This window comes from Myxine glutinosa, chromosome 14 (assembly GCF_964187855.1).
Source record: "Myxine glutinosa chromosome 14, kmMyxGlut1.1, whole genome shotgun sequence".
NCBI classification, from domain to species: Eukaryota; Metazoa; Chordata; class Myxini; order Myxiniformes; family Myxinidae; genus Myxine; species Myxine glutinosa.
This window is the reverse complement of record NC_136274.1, coordinates 48,269,865-48,295,065: the sequence shown is the minus strand read 5'-3', so window position 1 is coordinate 48,295,065 and position 25,201 is coordinate 48,269,865. Positions and strand designations below refer to the sequence as shown.

The following is a 25,201-nucleotide window of genomic DNA, read 5'->3' as shown; positions in this document are numbered from 1 at the left end:
GAGGGGGGGGGTTCTGTGGTCGTTGCGAATGGACGAAACCATTTCATGTAAATAGAGGGGGGGGATTGTCACTGTACTCGCAAGCCGTTCGCCGTTCGCTTTGGCGTTGCGAATGGACCAAACCATTTCATGTAAATAGAGGGGGGGGGATATAATTTTAGATAGATATATAGTACGGGCATATATATAGTACGGGCATGCCCTAGTACTCTAAAATAAAGCAACAGACAAACTGTTTATAGGTAGAAAATTTTCCACTGCTGATTTTTACATATGTGTTCCATTTTTCGTGATATATATATATATATTGTTGCGGTTTTGAGATTGTAAATATGACATCATTAAAGGTTAAAGGTTTTCCCCCCATAGTTAGTCCACATGCAACACGTAGGCCCACTTAGAATATTAGTTATGTCATAGAATGTGTAAGAGTAGGCCATTTCCTTAGTAACATCTGCGTTGTGTAAAGAAATGAGCTTAGGTCCTTTTCATTTTGCGGCCACCCTCCAATTACATCATGGGCAAACTCGATCCCGCGCCCCATTTGGCATCCCTCAAGTTTGTTACGCTTTGGCTGCCAGCAGCGTTCGCTGCCCTTGGTTTGCTCGAAACTAGTCAGGTACCACGAGGTAGGCCTAAGAAGAGGGAGGAGCGCGAGGGTCGAGGTGTGGCCGCGTCAAGCAGTGCGTCAGAAGGCGATGACAGTAAGGGCTATCAGCCAACCAGGGCTGAGAGGGCATGGCGTGATAGGGCGTGGCACGATTCATATAGTAAGTTTGAGAGGGTTCGCTGGGCAAGGCTATATAAATCGCTGCACAAAGCCCTTGAACAGGACTGGCTAGAAAAGGACTGATGAGAACTCATGAGGAGGATTTGTCACAGGACTTGTTGGAGAGAACTGATTCGGAGCACTCGTGTGAGGAGTATTCGGAGGACCGGCGTGCACCCGACAGTATCGGAAGGATTTGTCGAGGCCATTGATTGAGAAGCGCATTGTTAGCGCCTGTTCGTTTATTATGTACGCAGCCACGCGAGTGTAACAGCCAAAGCCCAGCCTACCGTTCGCCCTGTAATAATCCCGTGCACGCCAACGACACGTGGAGAGCTCCTGCCGTCTTTATCCATCTTCTTCGCGGTGCGAGTTGGGGACCGGAGGAAGAGCTGCCCGGACGCCATTCCTGGACGTGCTGACCTGTTCATCTGCAATCCCCGTGTGAGTGTCTGTGTGTGAACGGGCCCGTTTGTCCAGGGAATAAGTAAGACTGTTTAAGGACTGCACTGTGTTTTCTTCTGCTGATTATTGTACAAAGTGTAAATAAACCTTGTTATTCCTTTTCTTCCAAATTCGACCGTTTCCGTGATTTCCTCCATTGGGTAAGCGTGGCACGATTAATAACCACTTGGATCGGGTTTAGTCATTGATAACGGCTCGGGTCACGGGTTCGCTACCGCTCGGCGTATCCACCAACACCCGTGATTCGGGCTGGGCTTATTTCCTCGTTTCCGGTCAGCGCGAGTAATTAGGTATTAGTGATTAGTCCTACGACCCTATTTCGCGCTGTCCGGGAAGGACGTCATCGGTCCCGGGTCCCGTCGGATAGTCAAAGACGAGGGGATTAATCCCCCCTTGGTAAGGGGAAAAGGCCGGCGCTGAGATCCGCAACAATTGGTGTCAGGAGTGGGATTTGGAACCTGGGACGAAATTTTTTAGACCACATTTTGGGCACCAATTGTGCATATTGGCCGCAACAATTGGTGTCGGGAGTGGGATTTGACCCGAGGTGCGCCTAACGCACTCAAAATTACGAGCGGCCGAAATTTAGTAGAACATCCAAATTAAATTTGTGCCATGGATAACCAAGACGGTCGGATGCTGTTGGGGGGAAATGAGGTAGTAGAGGAGGAGTTAGAATCAACCCAGGACCCCCGGGAAGAATTGGGAGACATGGAGGAGAACATTGAAGAGGGTGCAGCAGTAGGGGTGGCAGGGGAAGAAAATGGTGGCGCCTCGCACATGGCGACGAGGGCCACGCCCGCTGCGCAAGTGGGGGTGATAGATATACAAGCCTTCATTGCGCAGATACAGGCATCCATAAAAATGGAGGGGGACAAATGAAGGGCAGAAATTAAAGAAATAAGGGACGAGGTAAGAAATAGCAGGGGCGAGTTGACCGAAAGAATGGGTGGCCAAATGAAAGAAATGAAAGAAGGGTTAAATAATTTGGAAAACAAAGTGGGGGGCCAATTGAAGGAAATGGGGGACAAATCTACCCGGGAAATAACAGGGTTGAAAAACAAGATGGGGGATCAATTAGAAGAGGTAAAAAACGGGCTGGAAAGCAAAATGGACACCCGAGGGGAGTTAACAAAAAAGATGGGGAAAGACATAAGGCGCAGGTCGAGCGGGAAGGTCGCATTGGTACGCAACGAGGTAACGCGATTTGAGGAACGCGGGGAAAGCTAGCCTGAGCGAGGAGCAGTTAAAATGACTGGGGTAGAAATCGCGACACGGGTTATGGAAAAGCCGACGGCCGCCGAATTAGAAGATAAAATTTTATTAGCATCGGCGGTCGTCGATGAAAAAGAAAATGAAAAAATTATAGTGAAATTTTGGGACGAAGAGACGGCAGAGTTAGAAAGTGAATCGGCAGAAAAAGAAATGGAATATGTGCAAAGTCGGTGTTCGCATCGTGATGTCGTGCTGCCTAACCCAAATGAAAGTTTGCAGGTGCGGTTGCAGGAGAAGAGAATCCCGAAGGTGAGTAGGAGCGTGTATGGCGCGAAAATGCTTGGCGCGAAAGTGTGTGGCACGAAAAGATTTTTCGCGCGCTTGGGATCACGACGTCACCCGGGCGCTCGTGGAAGGCCCGTGGTGCGCTGTATGAAGGTGAATGGCGTGCGTGTGCGAACGGCACCGAAGCGCGAGTGTGTTACAGAGTGCGAAGAAGAATGCACAACGGAGTGTATGTGGGAAGAGTGTGATACGGAGTGTGGAACGGACTGTGATAGAGTGTGCGATGGCCGAGCAGAGTGTGCGGGAGTGCACACCAGAGCGCGTGATTGGGTGTGTGCAGGAGTGCACACCCATGGTTGTTACGGAGTACGTAACGGGAGAGTGTATGCGAGGGTGTGCGATGGCCAAGTGTGTAATGGAGTGTGCGAGTAGAATGAGTGCGCCAGGGTGTGCGCGAGGATGTGTGATAAGGGAGTGTGTGAATGGTGTGAGTGCGCCTGAGTGGTGTGCACCTGAGTGTGCAAGGGAAGAGTATGCACGAGCGAGTGCAGTAACAAAATGTATGGAGTGTATGGGAGGTGCTGGAGCGCCTCGATGTGCGAGTATGGAAAGGGTCGCGTGGTGAGAGAATGCGATTCGGGCATCGACGCAGACAGGGTTAGCGTTTAGGCCGGCGTATAGCCGACGCGAGCTCTCAGGGCGTGGTGCGCTTTGTGTGCTGCGGGGACCGACGGGGATCGTTGCCGCGGCGGTCTCGCAAGGAGCGCCGTGCACGATCCGGGCCGGGCCCCGCCCTGTATGGTCGGTGCCGCGCCTTCGCGGAAGAGGCAAACGGCACGGTTTGAGGGGAGGAAGGAGAGGTCGGACCTTCACCCCCTGGCGGGCGCGGTGCTCCGACCGGGGGAGGTTGGGCCGTCGTGCCGGAGACCGAAAGGCTCCGCGTAGGGATGGCGCCTGGAACCTTGGCCCAAGTATGCTTCCTCCCCAGAATCGAAAATGCCGGACGGACCCAACCAACAGTAGACCAACCACCCGCATGCATTGCTCGGCTTTTCGAAGCAGAGCTGTGACGAAAATGTATTGCCGCACGGAGAGGCTCGAGTATAGGGGACGGATAGCCATAGTGTTGGCGAATGGTAGCTTTACCATTCGAGTTGGGGCACATGAGCTATAGATTATGGGGATGGCAGTGAAAGCACGCCGAGGGCGGGCGAGGATAATTGATAGGGATTTAGAGAAATGACAGTAGGGACAAGATTTAAGTAGAGACTTTTGTACAGGTAGAGGGGACGTAGAGAGATTAGATGGATGTTAATGACGAGGGAAGTGCTTAGTGCAAGGGAAGACGGGAAAGCACGAGTTTTAGAGGGAAGTAGTTAGCTCGATGATGCTGTGTGTATGAGCTTGAGATTGAGAATCTTTGTGATGAGCTTGAGCAAATGAGGAATTGAATGAGAATCTTTGTGGTGAGCGTGAGCAAATGAGGAATTGGTCGGGGATGACCAGAGGTGATGTATGAGTGGTGTATTGAGGACAAGTGGATTTGTGTTGAGTGAATGGACTTGCATGGGGTGCAAGTGGAGAACAGGTGTGTGGAATAAATGGTGTGGAGTGAGTGGTGTGGATAGAGTGGTGTGGAGTGCATGGTGCGAAGGAGGGGATGGGGGAAGATGGACCCCTTCACGGATACCCGGGGAGGGTAGTTTAAAGTTAGGTAGAGGGCTTAGGTAAATTGTTGGATATTGACACCTGTGGTGCAGATAGTAGCAAGGTATTGCTTGGAGGGGTGCGTGAGTCTGTGGAAATGGCTGGGCGTGTGGGCCTGTTGGTACGTATGGTTATTCGGGCACTCCGCCACTGGTAGTCTGTCGGCCAGGTGAGGCCGCAGGTAGGCTCTGGGAGCCAGTTAGAGTCAGAGTAGTGTTCAGTGGGGCCCGAGGATCCGAGGAGAGGGCCCGGGTAGCCCAATGCCAGAGAGGGCATCAGAGGGGTGAGAGAGCCAGGAGGGGCCTTCCCCGAGTTAGGGTAGTTGCAAGGAGCTAGGCAAGCTCGGGTGGCAACTTCAGTGGCGGAGGTGCGCAGGTGCGCAGGTAGGTAGACCTGCTGGTAGAGCCACACGACCCAGCCCCGAAATTGTGCGAAGGCACAGTGAGAAAAATTGGGGGAGTGAGACCCAAATTGTCGGGCACCACAGGGTGGGTCAATGGGAATCGGTTTTTAGAACCACATAGTTTAAAGATGCCGATTGGCAGGGCAAGACCCCGGGTAGTTTAAAGGAGTTAATGTCAATTAGAGTATAGTTAGGATGAGAAATCTCTTCGCACCATCCACATCCACTCACCAAAGTGACAGAACTCCACACCAGATTTTGTAAATGTTTGGATGGTAAAGACGCATCTCGACGTGGTTAGACAATGTGTTTATTCCATCTCTTCCTTCTTGGGAGGGATTGGATGACGAATTTGGCATAGAGGGGGGATAGAAGAGACAAACGTAGTGAAGAATTTGTAAAGTGTAAATACAGGGAAGGGTAAGGGTAGTGTAGGCTGACATGGGGGGTACGAACGGTTAGGGACGTGCTTTCTCCGCTCGCTCACCCGTGCTCCTCATGTTGCATTGCCTTGTATTGTGTGTACCTTTGCGCCCTTTCCTTGCCTAACTGTGCTTTGTCTTTCCTCCCCACCCATGGACCCATATTTTTGTTGAGGGGAGTGTGCAGGAACCCTGAGCTGTGCGGCTGCACTTTGTTACGCCTGTGTGTCGGGAATCAGGTTTCCACCACGAAGAAAGGAGTAACAAGCGTTTATTGATCCATCAGGTACACAGCTGCGGGAAGAGCCAACATATACTGCACAAACGGACAGCATGCCTGGTTGACCCTCCTAGAGAATATACAGACCGAGGTCCGTTTATATAAGGAAGCATATCCACAAGATCTCCGCTGAACGGAGGCTCGAACAAAGCAAATCAGCGGGCTTAATCCCTCCCACCGGCATCCCTTTCTGGGCCGGATTCCTCCCACCGGCGTCCCTTCCTGTGGCTCCGAGGGAATGGAGCATAAGAGTCTTATCTTGCGGAGCAGATGTTTTCTCCAAACTCAAAGGGATGGCCGGAGGTCATATTTCACACGTTGCGGTAGCTGGCCTTTGATTAGTTTACATTCCTGGCCGAGTTTGATCGTAAAACATGTTCAAAGCAAAAGTGAGAAGTAACAGGCTCGACTCCAGCACGTAGGAGAAAGCGAGCGTTCTCATTGGAATATAGATGGTGAAGCAAGCATCTCTTATTAACTACAAAATAACTATTATACTTAAGCCTATAACCCAAGGTTTATACAACAGTAAAATCACATGACCGACATAACCCTCCTCTTGTCTCGTCGAGACAACGTATCTCAAGAGACAACGTGCCACATCGGGCTTTATTCGCAAGCAAAGAGCATGGTGGTGTGTGTGACCGCAACGGGCTTTATTGAAAGAGGATTGTGTGATGTGGGTGCCTCCCAAAGGCATGCCGTGCACACAAAGCACCCCGCATGCCCTTGGAAGGTGTGTCATGTTGTTCGTGTTTGGAACATGAGGGTCCAGAACATGAAAGTCCATTAACGTTTCGGATCCACAACGAAGGCGTCTGGTCCGGATGAGGATGTGCTCCACAGAGGGCCTGCCACCTCCCCTGCGGAACTGGCTCCCCCCACCTTTCACAAACGCGGTCCTTGCAGATCTTCGAAGTTAATCAACGTCCATGCTCATGAGGCCTTGTACGTGCTGCTGTTCTGAGGAATACATAATATTGTCAGTATCTTGTGTCGCGTGTTCCTGGTCAGGATACAGAGCATTAAAATCCAAAGTATTCAAAGTGAAGAGAGAAACTTCCTTTATGTCGAAGTCTTCCATGGACGCATAATCAGCTTGTGGATCCAGAGTATCCATGTCGGGTCCCTTGACTGCCAGACCCAGCGTCGCAATCAGATCCACAGTCGGATCGGTTGGAGGTGCGCAGCTGTGAGCTTGTAATATATAAGAAGCATTAGCCAGTTCCCGCAAGGGGTTTACAACAAAATCATCACAATTAACAAACAAATCAACACAGTCTTCGGAAGCGCCGGTCACATCAGCCTCGTCGAGGGGCACGTTCAGGTCGACGGCCTTGGCCATCAAGATCATGGTCTTCGTCGGCGGTGTCTTCGTTTTCCATCCTGTAAAATACTTTCTCACGCAGAGGAGGACTAAAGATTTCATTAGTGCCCACCAGATCACCACCCCGATTATCACTGCCAGTGCGGTCAATAGCCACTTCACTATGGTGCCTGTCCATCCCCGGAACCAATCACTGAGCCAGCTAAATTTATAAGAGTTCTCACATGCAATCCGATCGACCGTTAATGCGTGGCTGGTTTTCCTTAATCTCACTATTGCGGCAGACACCCCTTCGGATGGATCTGGTATGTATGTGCAACATTTTCCCTCTACTATCCCGCATACCCCTCCTTTCTCTGCCAGGAGCATGTCCAAAGCCACCCGATTCTGCATCACCATTGTGCGCATATGTACTACTGTGTCCAATAATACATCATGGGCCGTAGCGGTGTCGTTTGCCACCTTTTCTAGGGCCAAAGCCAACTTATCTATCCGGAAACTATCCATGACTGTGCCCGCTCCTGGGAAGAAGAAACCTAACACCTTTTCCCATATGCTTCCGTGTAGTTTAGTGGTTCCATCTTCGTTCCATACTGACCTCCTATGTCGCCTGTCCAGGGACTTTGGATCTAACTCGTCCAGTATCTCGACGTCGGGAAGGACCGAGCCAAGATAACATGTGCCACCCCAATTATTTGGTAAATAGGGGTAAGCCTTATCGCCGCATATAAACATTGTCCCATGGGGTGGGACTAGGTGGGCGGATAAGCCCTTGAGTCCCTTTGTCACCCCATTAATCCTACTAACCCCCCTAGAAAATGTTATAGCCGTTATGTTGTGGTTGTGTTTATCTTGCAGTATTATTCGTAGTGTAATCCCAGCGCTCCCCCTTTCCAGCCTCCCGGGGAGAGTGTAGGCGCATTCTGATTCCCCCATAAGCAAGTGGCCGGAGCCCTGGAGGCAGACCATCCCTTTCTGCGGTTTGACCCAGATGGGGGCAGGCCTCTCGGCCACATGGGCAATCATTGAAGGGCGATAATTAAATTGCCGATTACAACTCTTACCGTTGCCAACCCCCTTTCTTTCCAGAGTGGTGACTAAACATGGGGAATCGATGGGTTGTGAGCAAAGATCGTTAAGGGACAAGGGTAGCACTATCATTTGTATTCCAGTGGTGCCTGCTTGGGGAAAGTGCATGCATGACCAGCAGTGAGTCCTATTCTGAATTGTCGCCACCTCCCTTGCTACTTTCCAATGTGTGTTTTCACCCTTTTTTGGGGGCCTTGTCCTGGGGTTACGGTGTGAGTATGTACTCGATGCATGGTGTGTATTTGGTTTCTTCGCGAGCCGCCGGGAGTACAGACGCTACACCGAATCTGCATGGTCATGCCTTTCTCTAGGCGTGTGCGTGTTTGTAGCTTAAAATCAGGGGTCCCCCACTTGTATCCTGGCCGGGGCAAAGTGTTGACGCTAGCTTGCCCGTCCTCCCGGAACTCTCGTTGTTTTCGTAGTACAACGCCAATATGTCCAGGCCCTGCCGACAGTGTTAACCATCTTATGCTTACCCAATCTGTGTGCAGGGCTTTCTGCTCAAAACATGGCAACGATACCCTTTGTCCCCATGTTACGGTGAGGTGTCGTGTTTTGTTTTCGCACCTATTGTAATCGGAGTTCCCCCTAGCTGCTGTCGCTATCAATAGCATCATACCTGTGATTAGACCCATCATTACTGTGGTTGCTGTGGTGTAGTGTCTGGTGCTTGTATGGCCAACTTACAGTGTGTGGCGTGGATCCAGGAGGTCTTGCCCTCGCAAAAGACCGCAGTTGGTGTAGTCAGCAATACCTGGATTGGTCCCTTCCACCTTGGTTCCAAGGCGTTCTTGCGGGTGAAGTGCTTTACAAGCACGTAATCGCCGGCTTGGAAGTCGTGGATGGCGTGGCTTGTTGGTTCAGGCAATGCCTCTCGTACTCGGGTGTGGATGCTGCGCGCCATGTTGGACAATCCTATGCAAAACTTTAAAAGCATGTCATCCATCACAGGCAAATCAAGTTTGGACATGTCCATCGGGGCTGAAACAGGCAAACTCATAGGTCATCCCATTAATATCTCATGGGGGGAAAGACCCGTGGTGCGACCCGGGGTGGAACGAATACTCATTAACGCAAGCGGGAGTGCTTCCGGCCACTTCAAACCTGTATCTGCACAGATCTTTGCTACCTTGAGTTTCAGAGTCCCGTTAGTGCGTTCCACAAGTCCCGCTGATTGCGGGTGGTAAACGCAATGGAAGGATTGTTTCATGCCCAGTGCCTTTAGGATACCCTTAATCACCTCTCCCGTGAATTGCCCCCCTTGGTCTGACGACATTTTCTGGGGGATGCCGAATCTGCACATGAAATCCCGCACGAGGTGCTTAGCTACTGTCGGGGCGTCTGATTTAACGCATGGATAGGCCTCGACCCATTTTGTGAACATGTCCACGATTACCAAAACATAGCGGAACGACATACTCGGTTCCATGTTTATAAAATCGAACTGGATATGACAGAAAGGCCCGATTGGTTGGGGATGGCCCGCGTTATGTGGGTGCCTCGGTGGTGCCCCCCTATTGTGTTGTTGGCAAACCACGTATGACCAGCACACATCTGATGCGATTCGTGACAGCCCCGGCGCCGCCCAAGTATAGTTTATCTGTTCCATCACCCCCCCTCTGGCACACATGCCCATTTTGATGTGACATACGTGCCAGCCAAGGCAGTAGTTCCTTGGGTGCTATTGGTTTTCCGTAAAGGGTCCACATCTCATCTCATCTGGTCTGGGGCGCGTGGCCCCTCGTTTTATCCAGTCATCGTGTTCGGCTGCTGTTGCTGCGTTTTGAATTTTTATAACATCATCGTTAGCTGGTGTGACGGTTGGTCCTGAGGTCGATACGTTGGCAATCTGTGCGGATGCCCCCTTTGCTCGCGTTACCATCGGCATGTTCCGTCCTACTTGTTGGTTGGCTGCCTTTCCTGCCGCTGCGTCCGCTCTGGCGTTGCCCGGAGCAACCTCAGAGTCCGCCTTTTGGTGGCCGCGACATTTAATCACCGCGATAGCGCGGGGAAGCAAAATGCTTCGGAGTAGCCCTTCAACCAATTCACCGTTCTTTATGACCGAACCTGCAGATTTGAGGAAGCCTCGCATCTTCCAGATTGCCCCTTTGTCGTGGACTACCCCGTGCGCGTAGGCTGAATCTGTATAAATGTTGACGGCAAGGTCTGCCACCCAGCTGCATGCTCTGGTTAAGGCGCACAGCTCCGCCTGCTGTGCGGAAAATGTGGGTGGAAGGCGCCCGCTTTCTACCGTCTCGTTATCTGAGCACACCGCGTATCCGGATAGCAAAGAGCCATCCCATCCACGTTTAGCTGATCCATCGACATAGTATACACAATCGGGGTTGTCGAGGGGAACGTCCCTTAAGTCCGGACGTACTGTGGAGACTTGCTGCACTACATCGACACATATGTGGGGTTCACCCTCCTCTGGGGTGGGCATCAGTGAGGCCGGGTTGAGTGTAGTGCAACGTTCAATGGTGACGTAGGCGGCCGTGATCAGTGCGGTTTCATATTGCATTAACCCTCAATAGCCCGGGCTATTTTGAAACTGCTTAGCCCGGGGTGGGGGGGGGGGGGGGGCTAATTTGCCCCCCCCTCAGATCTCGGCCATTTATCGACCGAATGTGACCAAACTTGGCGTGTCTGTGTCCCATCGTGTATTTTACAAGAATGCATAGTCAAATTTATGATATCTATTGTTATTCTTAATTTGTCTAATTAATGATGCAAATATGCAAATGTTTTCAAGGAATTCTCATTTTTTTCAGTTTTCCCCCCATTTATGGAGAAAATGCAATCAACTTTGGCATGTTTGTAGTTTGTCATATAATCTAAAAGATAGCTTAGTCAAATTAATGACATGTATTGAAATTTCATATTTATAATTGTAATTAATTATGCAAATATGCTAATTTTTCTTGAAATTCTGAATTTTCACATTTTGATTACCACGTCAGGGCAGAAATCTTTTTTCTAGTTGTAAATTGAAGAAAGGTGATGTTTAGTGTATGTTTTGACAATTTATGATTGAAATGTGGGAAATGATTATGCAAATTAGAGACAAATGAATATTCATTAGCAACAAGAAAGTTGAATGTTTCACAGTTATTTATTAGATGTGACTTATGAATCAGCATGCTCAAAAGCAATAAAGAATGGCAGTTATATTTGGGTGTTGAAAGTCTACTGATGATAACATAACATTTATGCAAATCATATGCATAACTGTTCTCAGGTCACATAATATATCATACAGACAGTGTCATGAATATTAATTAGCACAAAGTATACAAAAGCCACTTTTGCATTGATAACGAGATCTGACTGTTACATGATTGAAAACAGTATTGAATGACAGTTACAAAAAGTTTATATTTGGATGTTCACAGTCTACTACATGTAATCACATATTCAATTTATGCAAATCATGCATAACTGTTCTTGGGGCACATCATATATCAAACAGACAGTGTAATGAATACTAATTAGTAAAATTATCAGGAAAATTCAACTTTTGCATTGATATGATCTGACTACTAAATGACTGAAAACAATATTGAATGACAGGAACAAACAACTGTACCCTTGTATCTTCAAAGTCTAACTCGATCGAATTTATGCAAATCATGGACTGTACTGTACCCTAAAATTGTAGATGGAAAAGATGGCAAACATTTCTTTATCTTTATCATCCACGCCTTCATCACCTCCCGTCTGGACTACTGCAATAGCCTCCTCTATGGTTCACCCTCAAAAATCACCAATAAACTCCAATACATTCAGAACTCCGCTGCCCGTCTACTCACCCATTCCCGGACCCGTGACCACATCACCCCCATCCTTTACAAGCTTCACTGGCTCCCCATCCCCCAGAGAATCCAGTACAAAATCCTCCTCTTGACATACAAAGCCCTCCATAACCTGGCCCCATCCTACCTGGCTAACCTCTCCAGACACACTCCCACCCACAACCTCCGCTCTGCTGGTACCAACCTCCTGACCCCCTCCATCCGGACCAAATTCAGATCCTGGGGGGACAGGGCCTTCTCCATCGCTGCTCCCACCCTCTGGAACTCACTACCTCACACCATCAGAGACTCCTCCTCACTCACCACATTCAAAACATCACTAAAGACCCACCTGTTCAACACTGCATTCAACATTCAACCCACAGCATTTAACCCCTGACTATCTATTCTCCTTCTCCCTCCTTTTGCTTTAAATATTTCCCTATTGTTTCTTGTCTTTTTGCAATTGTTGTTTTCATGTATTGTTATGCATTATGTTTTCCACTCTGTCAAAGCGCCTTTGGGCTTCTGGAAAAGCGCTATACAAAATAAATGAATTATTATTATTATTTATCTGGTAATAACTAATAAGTATACATGTATGCAATCTTGACTGGCATACATGTAATCATTTGAACTTGGCGTACTGTAATTTATGTATGAAGAGATGTGCAAATTAGATCAATATCATAATCAAATCGAGATTGTTATTGTTTACAAAATGTAAGAGACACCTGACAATTGATAATCCTGAAAGTCCCTTTTTCAGCATGAAGTCCAATTTTCTTCCTTTTTCTTTCAGTTAGTTTTGTTTTGCATAGCATGCCAGACAGAAGTGAACAGTATGTTCTTTGCAACATGCCTCACCACAAACCTGGCACTGGCTTGGATTCTTTGGCATGGCCTTTTTCCTCAGTTTATGTCCTTCTCCATGTGACTGATCTAAGCAGGCCCTGCAACGACGACGAGAATCGCCATGATGGTCCAACAGATCTCCCCCTGGCTCTCGATGTTGCACGCCGGCTGCCTCTGTTCCTAGTGCTCTCTTCATCTTTTGGGCAATGGGTGTCGATAATCCCCGAAGAGGACGCGCCTGTATGAAAGGGGTAGTCAGTTGCTCGGCTAACGTCAGTCCAAAGTCGAACGAATCGAGCTCTCGTGGTTTCTCTCCTTTGTTGAGAGCATAGATCGTCAGTGCGTTGACTCGGCAGGTATCGAGGAGGTATGCCAAGGCCACAATTGTCCACCGGTTGGATTTCGGCTTGCAGGTGAAACTCATTGCCCGTTGATCAATGACGTCCGTCCCCCCCTTTGTGTAGTCGTACAGTTTTTATGCAGCCGGCTTCTGTTTCCCCTCGTCTTTTGTGACTCCGAGGATGGGTTTCATGGATGTGACCAACAGTACATTCTTTGTCCCTGATGACTTGGTGTTTACCACGTATGAGTGGAGGCTCACGTTCTTGTTTTCCCTGAAGCAAGCAACTTTGTAGGAATGCTCCTCTCGTCCATCAGTCGTCTTCATTTCTTGGGGTAACCCCTTTCTGTTTGTTTGTATTGTGCCTGTGACTGTTATTCCTTTTTCGAATAACCATTCTGTGAGTGGGAGTGACGTGTACAGCCGATCAATGGTGAGATTGCGGCCTCGCAACTGTTGGTGCTCCTCCATTTGATTTATGAGGTACTTGACTACCTCTTCAGTTCCTGTCACATAGTGGTGGGTAGGGTGGTCACCGGTTGGCTTCCCTGCATATGGTAGACTGAAGAACGTGTAAGGATGTCTTGCATCGTTCAGCGAGCGAAACAGTAGGCCATACTTTGCCGGCTTGCTCCTGTTGTATTGCCTGAACGAAATTCCGGATCGCATTGGATACAAGGTTTCATCAATCGTGATGAAATCACTGGGTATCAGGGCCTCTGCACAATTCCTGTTCAGCAAGTCGTGGAGCTCGCGAAACGCTGCGAAACGATCGTTTCTCCATCGCTCTGGTCTTGTGTCCTTATCATCGAATGACAATTTGGTAAGCAGAAACTTGAATCGGTTCTTGCTCATTGTAGCACCGAAAACCGGATGACCAACTCGATCGCCAAAGAGCCATTTGACGTCCAGCAGATTCTGACCGAGCATTCCTCTGTAGTAGAGCATGCCCAGCAGTGCTCTTATTTCCGTTGCCGATGCTTCACGAAGGTATGAATTCTTGTCCGAGTTGCGTACTTCTGGGGTCAAATTGGAAAGGTACTTGTTGATCTTTTTGTTTGTGTTGGTCAAAACAACAGCAAGCATGTCGTCAGAGAAGAAGCACCCCCGGGCTTTCACAGGAGTATCTGCATGTCGTGCATTCCGATTGACACCAGGAATTCCTGCCAAGACATTGGCAATATTCTGTCGTCCTCTTGCTTGTGGCTGGGCTGTTTCCCAATGTATGCTTTTCCCTGGGTCATTTCGTTTCGGTTTCTCGACTACAACTGTGTATTCTTCTGGAGGATGAGGTAAAGTCCATGGATCATAGTTCTCAGGATCTAACGAGGTGTCGACGCTGTTCACTGCTCTGAGAGCTCTCTTTGGTTGAAAGGGATTCACCTCCGCCGCTTCAGGATCTTCGGCAGGGGGTTCATCTGCATGTTCTAAGTATTCATCATCTGACTCCTTTGGAGAAAGGCGACCAACCAGCTCGTCGTAGTCATCGTTGTCACTTTCAAACTGTCGAAATTGCTGAAATAGTTGCATCTCCAGGTCAAGTTCATGCTCAGGTTCAGGCACAGGTTCTGGCTGAGGCGGAGGTGGAGGTTCAGGCTCAACATGTTTATGCTGAAATGACAAAGGATATAAACAATACGAATTAGAATAATGTTTGGTTTTATATGTTGACAATGTTTCACTATTTTCAAATGTTATGATTTTTATGAATAGTATATTTACATTCTAAATTATGCTCACTTTCTTATTTTCCTTTTTTTTTTACTTTGGATATAAAAATAAATAAATGAAATGAAATAGAATATAAAATATCAATTACTCGATTTACATGCCATAAGAAATGCATTATTGTCATCAAATAACACATCAAAAAATATCTGAATGAAGAATCAATATTATACAAGTGGCTCAAAGAAATACTGTAAGTGAAAATCTGTAACTCACCTTTGTTGTTATTTTCCTGGGAACACCACTTGATGTTTTTTTTGTTTGTTTGTTTTTTTTGTTTTGTATACAAGATCGAGGCTCGTGAAAGAGCGAACATTAATCACACAGAAAGACAAACCGACACATAAAACATATAACATCGGGAGCGGTAGACAAGATAGGGAGAGAGGGGGAAGGACACAAACACAACATTTGAGAGCAGGGACCGAGAGACATGGAGACATCGAGAGATCTGAGAGAGGGCGAGGGCTTTGGGGGGGGGGGGGGGCATGGGAAGGGGGCGGTGGGAGAGGTATAAAACATATGGACACTGCCAGGACTTCCAGGAAAGAAGTTGGAATTTCAAACAAGGTGGATCTGGGGTGAATTAGCGGGGGTAGAAAAGATCAAGGTTTTGGATGGGGGAAGATAAGAGATGGTGGTGAACAGCTGTTTTAAAGACCTGGAGGGAGGAGTGGGATTGAAGGGAGTGAGGGAGTTTGTTTTCCAGAGGCGGGAGAAAAGAGTAATGAAAGAGTGAAGGTGAGCAGAGAGCCGAGATTTCGGCAGTTTAACCATCAGAGGGTTGCTGGCAGATCTTGTGCGACCTGTAGGAATATTTGGGGGACAGAGCACAGAGAGAGCTGGGGGTGTAAGGCCGGAGAGGAGTCGGTAGAAGACAGAAAGACCACCTACCTGCCTGCGGTGAGTGAGTGAAAGGCCCTCAGAGATAGCTTCATCACGGGAGATTCCAATAATTCTGAAAGCTTTGGTTTCAACAGCGTGAAGCCGATTTAGGTGTGAGGCAGGAGCACCGGCCCATAGGGGAGAACAGTATTCCATTGAGCTGCGGATGAAAGCCTTGTATGTGGTGAGGAGCTCAGGTGTGCCGAGGAAGGACTTCGCACGACGGAGGATGCCCAGTCGGCGACTGGCTTTGGAGGCCAGCTTGGAAATGTGGTTTTCCCAAGAAAGATCATGGCAGATAGTGAGACCCAAAATCTTGAGCGACAGAACTTCTTGGAGAGGATTGTTGAGAAAGTAGATGGGAGGGTTGTCCAGTCGATCTTTTCGGAGAGACATAGTAAGAGTGTGAGATTTGTCAGGATTGAAAGACATGTTCCACTTGTTTGACCAGTCTGTGATTTTGTCCAGGTCTTCAGAGAGTGAGGAGGCAGCAGACTGCCGATCTGAGGGAAGAGGAATGTGCGTTGACGTCGTACAGTGGAGAGTGGAGTGGAGTCATCAGCTCGGCAGAGAGTGGAGTCATCAGCAAAGAGATAGAGAGGATTTTCGAGAGAGTCAGAGAGATCATTGATGAAGACCAGAAAAAGCACGGGGCCCAGAACACTGCCTTGGGGAACTCCAGCCTGAACAGGAAGAGGAGATGAGAGAAACCCATTCAGGGCCACACGTTGACGACGACTAGAGAGGAAGTCCGCCAGCCATGCGTGGAGATTTCCATGGATACCAAAGGAGGAGAGTTTGGTGAGCAGAGCGGGGTGCCAGACCGTGTCGAAGGCACGTGATATGTCGAGGGAGACAGCTCTAATTTCCTGTTTGGCATTGAGGATCATGTTGAAGCCATGATTGGTGATAATCATCCAAATGATAAATTCTAACGAATCCAAAATTGAGAAAGATGTGATGTCTCTTCAGCACTAGCTGAACAAGTAATGACTAGAACAGTTGAATCATTGTATGGACTAAATAGACAACATACAAGTTCACTTGTTCACTAGATACAGTGTATAAATATTGAATGGGGATGCTGAAAGGAGAGTAGAAGCAGATTAGTAGGAACAAGAAGTGATGCTTATCAACAGTGTCAATTTACTCTTTTGTCTTTCTCAGAACAGGTTAGGAAGGGATTAGGAACAGATTAGGCAGGGATTAGTATCAGTAAATAAACCTGTTTATAAAAGACTTGAGTAAGCAGAGACACAAGGTGTGAAAATGCAGTCCCATGGATCACAATGTACATGCAATTCGAAAATAGTCGTTTTTGCTATATTATTATGTTACTAATTTTCTTGTGCACTTCTTTGTTTTATTCTATCACTATGTATTTAATTTTTGTATATCTAGAATAATTCATTATAATCCACTATCAACAATATGAAAAATGTGAAATTATTTGTCCACTGACATTTTTTTAGATTGATAATTTTCTTGTTTCTCTCTTTGTTTCCCAATTCTTATGTATTTCTTTGTTTTTAATTTCTTATGTATTTCTTTGTTTTTAAATCTTTTGTTTTTCATTGTTTTGTTATCTAGAATAGTTGATGATAGCCAAAAGGGATGTTATCTGAGGAAAAACAGAAAAAAACATTCTTCTGACAACACTTCTTGTAAAACCCATACATTGTACACACAAAATCATTGGAAACCGCCATTTTTTTGTGACGTTGGTCACGAATATGTGCTATATCTCCGCAACCGTACCTCCGATTTTCGCAAATAGGGTCTTAAAATGTGCGCGAGATGTGAAAGAAAAAAGTCATGAAATTTCAGCGCGAGATCGTTTTGCGTTAAAAAATGATCGCGAAAAATTTCGAGGGGGGGCTAATTTAGCCCCCACCCGGGCTATTCCGTGTTAATCTGGTGGAAGACAAGTGTTGTGTTGTCCGCTGTAGTAACAGCGAAGTGACGCAATGTGGCACTCGTAACGTTACTGGGTGTCTCATTACGATGTCCGCTGTCCTTTCCACTGCGTACCTAGCCACTGCCACGGCTTGCAGGCACACCGGAAACCCTTGCTCGACCGGGTCTAGCTTTTTGCTAAAGTAGGCTACCGGTCGCTCCTTATCCCCATGAGTCTGTGTCAATATGGACTGGGCGAAACCCCCTACTGCATGAGTGTAAAGGGTGAATGGTTTCGCGTAATCGGGGAGTCCTAAAGTCGGTGCCGTAACCAATGCCTTTTTCAGACTCTCGAAACAGCGCATCAATTCGTCCGTCCAAACCAAGTCGTTCGGTTCTTCTATTTTGGTGGCTTCGTACAGTGGTTTAGCAAGTGGCGCTTAGTCGATTATCCAAGAGCGGCAGTAACCCGTCATACCTAGGAAGCGCAGCATCTGCCGTTGCGTGATCGGCCGTGGCATTTCCATGATAGCAGTCACCCGTCCAGCATGCAGTTCCCGCTTCCCATGCGAAATGGCATGACCCAAGTAGGTTACTACCTTCCGTACGAATTGGAGCTTTCTCCGTCCCACCTTGTGGCCCTTGGCCGCCAAGGCCCTTAGCAGGGCCATGGAGTCCTCCTCACAGGCTTCCTTGGAAGGGGAACAAATCAACAAATCGTCAATGTATTGCAACAACACCGATCCCCCTTATAGTTCCACGTCTGCCAAATCGCGGTGCAACGCTCGGGAGAACAGGGTGGGGCTGTCGGAGAACCCTTGGGGTAACACCGTCCAGGTGAACTGGCGCCCTCTAAAGGTGACGGCGAACAAGTATTGTGACTCGGGTGCAATAGGTACGGAGAAAAAGGCAGAGCATAGGTCAATAACGGTGAAATGTGTTGCATCCGGTGGGATAGATGTCATAAGGCCTTCCGCATTTGGTACCACTGGGTGTATGCCTCATATGACTTTATTCACTTCCCTCGGATCCTGCACGAACCTCCATTTATCCTGCATCGGTTTCTTCACTGGCAAAATTGGTGTGTTGCATTGGCGGTTTTCACCTACACAATTATTTTCTGTTTCACCAAGGATTGAATCACTGGCTCTATGCCCACATCGGCCTCGTGCCGCAATTTATATTGTCTCACGTTTGGGAGGGGCATCCCTGGTTGAACTGGTATTACCAGAGGTTTGGCATCGCAAATTCGCCCGACATCGTTGTCGTGTTGGGACCACAAGTCGGCCGGAACCTCCTCCAAAAGGTCATCGGACTCGCCCGGGCTCTTAGATACCACTCGCACAACATGGGCGCCCTTTGGGGGCAAGTCTGCCTCTTCAAATTTTCCTTCTCTGCTCTGCCTCCTAAGGGTGATTAAATACCCCTCGTTATTGGCGAGCATCGTCACTGTCCAGTGGCCCACTTCATACGTGGCGTTGTACGGAGTTTCTTGTAAGCACCCCATCATCCAGCCTACACTTTCCGGCGGCCACCCTTTGGCGGTGGTGAGGGTGATATGGGCGTCCACCCCTGCGGGGTACTGAGACAACGCCCGCTGATCCGCAGATAGGGTTACCTCGACGCCTATTCCCTCCCGTCCAATCCATATATTTGACAATCGTAAGTCCGAACGCTTACCTATCGACCCCTTTACCCTTTCCCGGTTCGCGTCGTCATCGCCCCTGGCATCGTAATAAGCCGTGCAGTGGGGAGGGTTGTCCTTTACGTCTGTTGTAATTCGGTGTACTTGCAGCCAATCTTGCAACCCGTCGCTCTCGGAGCACACTGTGTCTAGGACATGTGTCCAAGTGGCCAAAGCCCCTTCGTCCAGGCTCCACCAGTATGCGGTGGAGCCGGGGCGGGACAATGCCGCCATTAACAGGTCGCGTTTGGATTCCGCGACGTCTACAAAAACTCCCTGCTCTGTGCATGAAATTTGGCAGCCCAAACGGCAAAGTAAATCCCGTCCCAACAAGTTTGTCGGGGCGGTGGTAGTCATCAAGAAAGCGTGTCTAGCCTCTAACGGGCCGCACACCACTCTCACCTCTTCCGAAATAGGGAGCGCTTGGGGCAAGCCCGAAACGCCCATTATTTGAACGTCCTTATCTGTGGGGCGCAAGGATGGTAATTGCCCTTTGTTAATAGTACTGCGGGTCGCCCCTGTGTCGACAAGGAAATCCAGTTGTTGCCCGTCCACGTCGTGTCAAGGTCGGCTCCTCGGTCGGTGTCGTAGTCAGAAGGGGGCATTCTTTGGGTGGCCTGCCGGCATCCCGTCAATAGGGTACTTGATTTCCCAGTGGCGGGTGTCCCTGGTGGAACTTTCGGCAATCACGTTTCCAATGTCCCATTTGTCTGCAACGAAAGTACGCCCCTTGCGGAATCGGTGGAGCGGTGGGTGCGGGGTATCCGCTGTTGTTGCGCGGACCCTGTCGTGTCGGACGCCTCGCAGGCTGTTGGTTCTGCTGTCCCCATTGTGGCGGCCAATTCCCATTCGTTCCGTTTGGGGCCCAGCAATTTGGGGGAGGCCCATAGTTTTGGGGAGGGGATCCCTGTGGATACCAGTTCTGGGGAGGGGGCGTTTGTACGGCCCAGTTCTGGGGAGGGGGCCCCTGCGTGTTCCAATTTTGGGGAGGGGGCCCCTGTAGGTTCCAATTTTGGGGAGGGGGCCCATGTGTCCGCATGTCGACTTGTCCACTGTCGTTGTCGTCAATGTCATTTTCGTTTTCGTTATCGCAGCCCCATTCTTCATTGGGCTCTACCTTGGTGTTCCGGTTCTGGGCCCGTACATGACCTCGGTTTCCCTTCTTATTTTGATTGAGTTGGGCCCGTTTTTCCTGGACTAACATTTGCAATATGTCATCCTTTACATCGGCCTTCTTATCGTCGCCGTCGCCACATTGTTCGGCCGCTTCGACTAGTTGGTCGGTTGGGGTGTTCCTCCACCCAATTATAGCCGTTTGGATGCGCTTCCTAATTGCCGGTCTCATCCCTTCTACCATAAAGTTGTTCACTACAGCACGAGGGAGATCTTGCGCCCGCACCTGGCCCAGTCCTCCCCACTTTAACACTGCCCTCTCTACCCTTTCTCTCCAGTCTATTGCTGCTTCGCCGTGTTTCTGTTTTAAGCCATATATTTTATTCCAGTCTGGCCCCGCGGCTGGCATCAGTGCGGTGTATACCCCAGTCAGCAGTAGGTCGACAAGGGCGTTCCAATCGGTGATGGTTTGGGCCGGGGTTGGTGCTACATTTGGCCAGCGTGCGTGTATTTTGGCTTGGTCCCATACCCGCGCGGGAAATACAGCTTTTCCCATATGGCAGACATCCCGCCAATCTGCGCCTGTATTTTGTATCCGCATTCGCATAAATTCAGGTATTTGACCGGGCTGATCGGCCAGCAAGGCTTTTACCCGCTCTTGCATGGACGTCAAATCTGATTCTCTCCAGGGTACCCTGACGTTAACGGGTCCCGCCGCTCTCATACCTATGGTTTTTAGGGGACACATCCCGATTGTAGGCTGTGGGTCCTCCAATTCCGTGAGCCCTTCCAACGAGGGGTACAGTCCTCCTAGTCCTACTGGAGGTGCGAACCCGGGGGTGTTCGTTCCGCTGTCCGCCCCGCTAGCCTCTTGTCCTTTGAGTGAATTACCCGGGCTAAGGTGAACCTGGGGGGCGGCTGGTCTAGTTCTCTGGGGGTCTAACCCCTGGGGGGACAGGGGCGGGGTGGGAAAGGTGGTGCCTGGGACCCGGGGACAGGGCTCAGGTCTTGGGGGGGTAGAGGCATGGTAACTACCTCCCCTACCGCGGGGTCTTGGTCCGGATCCTGGACCAGCGGCATCAGCCGCTGATTTGCTTGCTTAATTACCTCCCTAATTGTTTTATCCTGAACTTTATCTGCTTGTTTATTTTGACCCTGAAGCTTCAGTACTTCCCCTGCCAAGCTAGCCTGTCTTGAGGCCGCCTGTCGCTTCATTGCTTCCTCCTTCCACCATCCGTATACTTTCCAATAATCGGGTGGGAAGTGTCTCCTCTCCTTTTCTAGCTTATCCAAAGCTCCATACAGCACTTCCAATTTGTCTAGCGCGAACGATCCTTCCTCTGGCCATGGCTCATTCGACTCCCTTGTTAGCTCAGCCCAGTCCTTTCCTGGTCTTACCACGGCATAATGGTACCTTTTAAACATGAAAGATGCCGGGGTACCCTTAAGGGGCTCCCCTCCTTCGTTAGTTTGTTTCCCATCTTATTGCTCTGGGCTGATCCTTCCTGGAAAGTTATTGGTCATCGGCGTAGCCTATGGCTGTCCGACCTCACCTCCCCCTTCTCTTTGCTAACTGTAACGTTACCCGTAGCATTACCCTTTGATAGATCTACCCTTAACGTTACCCTGGTGGATCAACAACCAACCCGTCACTCCAAAGCCAAAACAGCCTTTTTACTTACAATTTTGTTCGAGGTGCAGGCAGGGGCGGATGACGAAGGAGCGGACGAAACCCGCCTGAGGGAGAGAGGTTCAAATTTGGAAATAACCCTTTGATATAAAATGCTCACCTTAAAACAAATCAGCGTGCCGGCGCCGGCCTCAAACGACCTCCCTCCGTCTTGCAGAGTCCGCTCCTCTGGCCTCCGCCTGGTGCTGCAACCCCACTCCTGGTACCATTAATGTCGGGAAGGGAATCAGGTTTCCATCACGAAGAAAGGAGTAACAAGCGTTTATTGATCCATCAGGTACACAGCTGCGGGAAGAGCCAACATATACTGCACAAACGGACAGCGTGCCTGGTTGACCCTCCTAGAGAATATACGGACCGAGGTCCGTTTATATAAGGAAGCATATCCACAAGATCTCCGCTGAACGGAGGCTCGAACAAAGCAAATCAGCGGGCTTAATCCCTCCCACTGGCATCCCTTTCTGGGCCGGATTCCTCCCACCGGCGTCCCTTCCTGTGGCTCCGAGGGAGTGGAGCATAAGAGTCTTATCTTGCGGAGCAGATGTTTTCTCCAAACTCAAAGGGATGGCCGGAGGTCATATTTCACACGTTGGGGTAGCTGGCCTTTGATTAGTTTACATTCCTGGCCGAGTTAGATCGTAAAACATATTCAAAGCAAAAGTGAGAAGTAACAGGCTCGACTCCAGCACGTAGGAGAATGCGAGCGTTCTCATTGGAATATAGATGGTGAAGCAAGCATCTCTTATTAACTACAAAATAACGATTATACTTAAGCCTATAACCCAAGGTTTATACAACAGTAAAATCACGTGACCGACATGTGCAGCTGCACTCTGCTACCCGTTGCTGCACCAATACACCTATGGACCACACGTTCTGTGGCCTGGCACCTTTGCTGGAGTAGACAATTGCTGCAAACGTTATCTTGCCCTGCGGACCACTGATTTTAAGTGGCGTCAAAGTCACGCAGATGGACCATGAGATTGGCCCTGCTAATAAATAAAAACGGACACGGTTGTGCATTTTTATTTATTCCAGTGTGTCAGGAAAGAAGATCTCCAAGTTTAATTATGGCACACCGAAGACGAAGCAGGAAGACGCAGGAAGCAGCAGCCCAGTAGCAGCCAAGCAGCAAATGTGCCATTTATTATTGAAATGTGATTGTGCATTTTGGTGCCTTTTTGTGCATTCTTGTATTATGGTGTATTGGTGCAGTGCATTGTTTGAATGAATGAATGAATGAATGATCGTTTTAAGGCCATTTTCCCCGCTAGAGCAGGGGTTAGCCTTGCGGGCCCCATGACAATCATGGTTCCCTGTTTTGAGGCAATGTTTTTATGGCCGGATGCCCTTCCTGACGCCAACCCTTGGTCACGCTCTTACGATGCGCAGGGATATGGTGTACCTATTCTAAACCGGGGTACACTGTGCATACACTGTGCAAACCGGGGTGCAGTGCATTGTTTCTCCTCTTCAAATTTCTTTCCCACAAAAGAACAGGTCCTGGGTTGTAGAACTGTAAATAATTAGATTAGTCCTGTAAATAACATGCTTCCCACCGGCTCTATGTATAGTTTGAGAATTATTTCCACAATTCGGTTAGCTGTGGGTGTGAGTCTGTTAGTTAGTACACAACGCAGTAGGTGGGACATATTTAGTGTTGTAAAACTGTCACACACAGGGTGTTAGCTTAAATGTAGAGGGGAACCACACTTAAGTGTCACACGGAATTTAAAAAGTAGTCCTGAACCTTGCTCAGAACCGGTCGTTCTCACATGTGTGGGTTCGGCTCGGGGACGAGCCTGGCGAAGGAGGGGGGCAGTGTTGCGGTTTTGAGATTGTAAATATGACATCATTAAAGGTTAAAGGTTTGCCCCCCATAGTTAGTCCACAAGCAACACGTAGGCCCACTTAGAATATTAGTTATGTCATAGTATGTGTAAGAGTAGGCCATTTCCTTAGTAGCATCTGCGTTGTGTAAAGAAATGAGCTTAGGTCCTTTTCATTTTGCGGCCACCCTCCAATTACATCATGGGCAAACTCGATCGTGATGCCCCATTTGGCATCCCTCAAGTTTGCTACGCTTTGGCTGCCAGCAGCTTTCGCTGCCCTTGGTTTGCTCGAAACTAGTCGGGTACCACGAGGTAGGCCTTAGAAGAGGGAGGAGCATGAGGGTCGAGGTGTGGCCGCGTCAAACAGCGTGGCAGAAGGCGATGACGGTAAGGGCTATCAGCCAACCAGGGCTGAGAGGGCATGGCGTGATAGGGCGTGGCACGACGCATCTAGTAAGTTTGAGAGGGTTCGCTGGGCACGGCTATATAAGTCGCTGCACAAAGCCCTTGAACAGGACTGGCTGGAAAAGGACTGATGAGAACTCATGAGGGGGATTTGTCACAGGACTTGTTGGAGAGAACTGATTCGGAGCACTCGTGTGAGGAGTATTCGGAGGACCGGCGTGCACCCGACAGTATCGGAAGGATTTGAAGAGGCCATTGATTGAGAAGTGCATTGTTAGCGCCTGTTCGTTTATTACGTACGCAGCCACGCGAGTGTAACCGCCAAAGCCCAGCCTACCGTTCGCCCTATAATAATCACATGCGCGCCAACGACACGAGAGCTCCTGCTGTCTTTATCCATCTTCTTCGCGGTGCGAGTTGGGGACCGGAGGAAGAGCTGCCCGGACGCCATTCCTGGACGTGCTGACCTGTTCATCTGCAATCCCCGTGTGAGTGTCTGTGTGTGAACGGGCCCGTTTGTCCAGGGAATAAGTAAGACTGTTTAAGGACTGCACTGTGTTTTCTTCTGCTGATTATTGTACAAAGTGTAAATAAACCTTGTTATTCCTTTTCTTCCAAATTCGACCGTTTCCGTGATTTCCTCCATTGGGTAAGCGTGGCACGATTCATAACCGCTTGGATCAGGTTTAGTCATTGATAACGGCTCGGGTCACGGGTTCGCTACCGCTCGGCGTATCCACCAACATCCGTGATTCGGGCGGGGCTTATTTCCTCGTTTCCGGTCAGCGCGAGTAATTAGGTATTAGTGATTAGTCCTACGACCCTATTTCGCGCTGTCCGGGAAGGACGTCATCGGTCCCGGGTCCCGTCGGCTAGTCAAAGACAAGGGGACTAATCCCCCCTTGGTAAGGGAAAAGGCCGGCGCTGAGATCCGCAGATATATATATATATATATATATATATATATATATATATATATATATATATATATATATATATATATATATATATATATATATA

The 25,201-nt window shown here is 48.9% G+C and overlaps 1 protein-coding gene across 9 annotated transcripts in view; it reads left to right on the top strand.

Moving 5' to 3' along the window:
- Positions 1-25,201, top strand: part of LOC137439697 (phospholipid-transporting ATPase VD) — a 136,651-nt gene that overhangs the window by 50,928 nt on the left and 60,522 nt on the right. The window contains exon 1 of one of the 9 annotated variants that reach the window (XM_078768421.1): positions 5,156-5,552. The exons of the other annotated variants lie outside the window; for them this stretch is intronic. The gene's annotated coding sequence lies outside the window, so the exon portion shown is untranslated. Of the gene's footprint in view, positions 1-5,155; positions 5,553-25,201 lie in introns of those variants that run through there. 9 annotated transcript variants of the gene reach the window in all.